Source organism: Suricata suricatta, chromosome 4 (assembly GCF_006229205.1).
Source record: "Suricata suricatta isolate VVHF042 chromosome 4, meerkat_22Aug2017_6uvM2_HiC, whole genome shotgun sequence".
In the NCBI taxonomy this organism is placed as follows: domain Eukaryota; kingdom Metazoa; phylum Chordata; class Mammalia; order Carnivora; family Herpestidae; genus Suricata; species Suricata suricatta.
The window spans coordinates 140,707,147-140,710,714 of record NC_043703.1 but is presented as its reverse complement, the minus strand read 5'-3'; the positions used below and the strand labels follow the sequence as shown (position 1 = coordinate 140,710,714).

Sequence of the window (3,568 nt, the reverse complement as noted above, 5' to 3'; positions counted from 1 at the left end):
AACAACATAGAATCCAAAAGAACAGTCAAGCAGATCAATGAAAACAATAGTTGGTTCTTTGAAAAAATAAACAAAATCAATAAACCTCTAGCCAGACTCCTCAGAAAAAAAAGAGAGAGCACCCAGATAGGCAAAATCATGAATGAAAAAGAATCTATTACAACCAATCCCTTAGAAATACAAGCAATCATCAGAGATTACTATAAAAAATTATATGCCAACAAACTGGACAACACAGAAGAAATGGACTAATTCCTAAATGCACATGCACGGCCAAAATTCAAACGGGAAGAGATAGAAAGCATGAATAGACCAATAACCAGTGAAGAAATTGAATCAGTTATCAAAAATCTCCCAACGAATAAGAGCCCAGGGCCAGATGGCTTCCCAAGAGAATTCTACCAGACATTTAAAGCAGAGCTCATACCCATTCTTCTCAAACTATTCCAAAAAAATAGAAATAGAAGGAAAACTTCCAAACTCATTCTACAAAGCCAGCATCACCTTGATACCCAAACCAGACAGACCCAGCCAAAAAAGAGAACTACAGACCAATATCCTTAATGAATACACATGCAAAAATACCCAACAGATACTAGCAAATCAAATTTAACAGCATATAAAAAGAATTATCCATCATCATCAACTGGGATTCATTCCCGGGTTACAGGGCTGGTTCAATATTTGCAAATCCATCAATGTGATCCATCACATTAATAAAAGAAAGGATAAAAACCACATGATCCTGTCGATAGATGCAGAAAAAGTATTTGACAAAATACAGCACCCTTTCTTAATAAAAACCCTTCAGAAAGTAGGAAACTTTCCTAAACATTATAAAAGCAGTTTATGAAAAGACCACAGCTAATATCATCCTCAATGGGGAAAAACTGAGAGCTTTCCCCCTGAAATCAGGAACACGACAGGGGTGTCCACTCTCACCACTGCTGTTTAACATAGTGCTGGAAGTCCTAGCATCAGCAATCAGACAACAAAAGGAAATAAAAGGCACCAGAATTGACAATTAATAAGTCAAACTTTCACTTTTCACTGATGACATGATACTCTACATGGAAACCCCATGGTGGAGCAGACTCCACCAGAAGCCTTCTAGAACTGCTTCATGAATTCAGTAAATTTTTAGGGTACAAAATCAATGTACAGAAATCAGTTGCACTCCTATACACCAAAAATGAAGCAGCTGAAAGAGAAATCAAGAAACTGATCCCATTCACGATGGCACAAAAAACCCATAAAATACCTAGGAGTAAACCTAACCAAGGATGTAAAAGACCTATATGATGAAAACTATAGAAAACTTATGAAAGAGATCGAAGAAGACACCAAGAAATGGAAAAACATTCCCTGTTCATGGATCGGAAGAATAAACATTGTGAAAATGTCATTACTACCCAAAGCAATATATACATTCAATGGAATCCCCATCAAAATTGCACCAGCATTCTTCTCAAAGCTAGAACAAACTATTCTCAAATTAATATGGAACCACAAAAGACCCCGAATAGCCAAAGTTATATTGAAGATGAAAACCAAAACGGGAGGCATCACAATCCCAGACTTTAGCCTCTACTACAAAGCTGTCATCATCAAGACAGTATGGTATTGGCACAAAAACAGACACATAGACCACTGGAATAGAATAGAGAACCCAGAACTGGGCCCACAAATGTATGGTCAATTAATTTTTGGCAAAGCAGGAAAGAGTATCCGATGGAAAAAAGACTTCCTCTTTAGCAGGTGGTGCTGGGAGAACTGGACAGCAACATGCAGAAGAATGAAACTAGATCACTTTCTTACACCATACACAAAAATTAACTCCAAATGGCTGAAGGACCTGAATGTGAGACAGGAAACCATCAAAACCCTCGACGAGAAAGTTGGAAATAACCTCCTTGACCTCAACCACAGCAATAACCTACTTGACACGTTACAAAGGCAAGGGAAATTAAAGCAGAACTGAACTCTTGGGACCTCATCAAGATAAAAAGCTACTGCACTGAAAAGGAAACAATCAAGAAAACTAATAGGCAACTGACAGAATGTGAAAAGATAGTTGCAAATGACATATCAGAAAAGGGATACTATCCAAAATATACAAGGAACTCACCAAACTCCACACCCACAAAACAAATAATCCAGTGAAGAAATGGGCAGAAGACATGAACAGATACTTCTCCAAAGAGGACATACAGATGGCCTACAGGCACATGAAACGATGCTCAACATCACTCATCATCAGGGAAACACAAATCAAAACCACACTGAGATACCACCTCACGCCAGTCAGAGTGGCAAAACTGAACAAATCAAGAAACTATAGATGCTGGCGAGAGGTGGAGAGACGGGCACCCTCCTACACTGTGGGTGGGAATGTAAACTGGTGCTGCCACTCTGGAAAACAGTGTGGAGGTTCCTCAAAAAACTATCTATAGAACTTCCTTATGACCCAGCAATAGCAATGCTAGGGATTTACCCAAGGGATACAGAAGTCCTGATGCATAGGAGCACATGTACCCCAATGTTCACAGCAACACTGTCAACAATACCCAAAACATGGAAAGAGCCTAAATGTCCATCACTTGATGAGTTGATCAAAAAGATATGGTATATATATACAGTGGAGTATTACATGGCAATGAGAAAGAATGAAATATGGCCATTTGTAGAAAAGTGGATGGACCTTGAGAGTGTCATGCTAGGCGAAATAAGTCAGATGGAGAAGGACAGATACCATATGTTTGCACTCATAGGTCTAACAGGAGAACAGGAGAAACCTAATGGAAGACCAAGGGGAAGGGAACAGGGAAAAACCATTGGAAAGAGAGAGGGATGCAAAACTTGAGAGACTATTGAATACTGAAAACGAACTGAGGGTTGAAGGGGAAGAGGTGGTGGTGATGGAGGAGGGCACTTGTAGGGAAGAGCACTGGGTGTTATATGGAAACCACTTTGACAATAAACTATTTTTAAAAATAAATAAATAAATAAATAAACCGTGATTATGGAAAAAAAAAAAACCAACAACAACAAAATGGAATGGACAGCTTGCCTTTTCTTTTTCCCCTCCTCAAACCTACATCATCAACTGTTGTGAGCAGCTCACGTTCGTTCTGGGTTTGTGTATGCCGCTAGCAAATGGGGAGCCTGGGGGCTAGTCTGAAGTTTAGTTGTGAACAGTCAACAGCTGGACCTCTCCTTCCTCTCTGGGGATGTCCACCTCTGGTTCTCCCCCCGACTCTGAAAGGGAGTCCAACACTCCATTTGGTTAAGTTGAGGAACAAGACTCAGGAGCAGAGTGCTTGTTTCCAAGAGCAACCCACATGCCACCTTTGCCAGAAGCACCTTCGGGGCTCCATCCCAGCCCTAGGGAGTCAGAATCTCTGAGCACAGGGCCCAGGAATCTGCATTGTTAACCAGCACCCCAGACAGCTCGAAGCACTGGAGTTTGAGGCACACTGGGTCCTCAGCAGATGACAGACGCTTTGAGACAAAAGGCCCCGAGCCCTGAGCCTTAAAGGCTCCTGAACAAGGACTCACCGCCACAGAC

At 40.9% G+C, this 3,568-nt stretch overlaps 1 protein-coding gene across 1 annotated transcript in view; it reads right to left on the bottom strand.

The window, feature by feature from the left end:
* LOC115290732 (xanthine dehydrogenase/oxidase-like) overlaps window positions 1-3,568 on the bottom strand; it is a 64,203-nt gene that overhangs the window by 40,801 nt on the left and 19,834 nt on the right. The window lies entirely within an intron of this gene.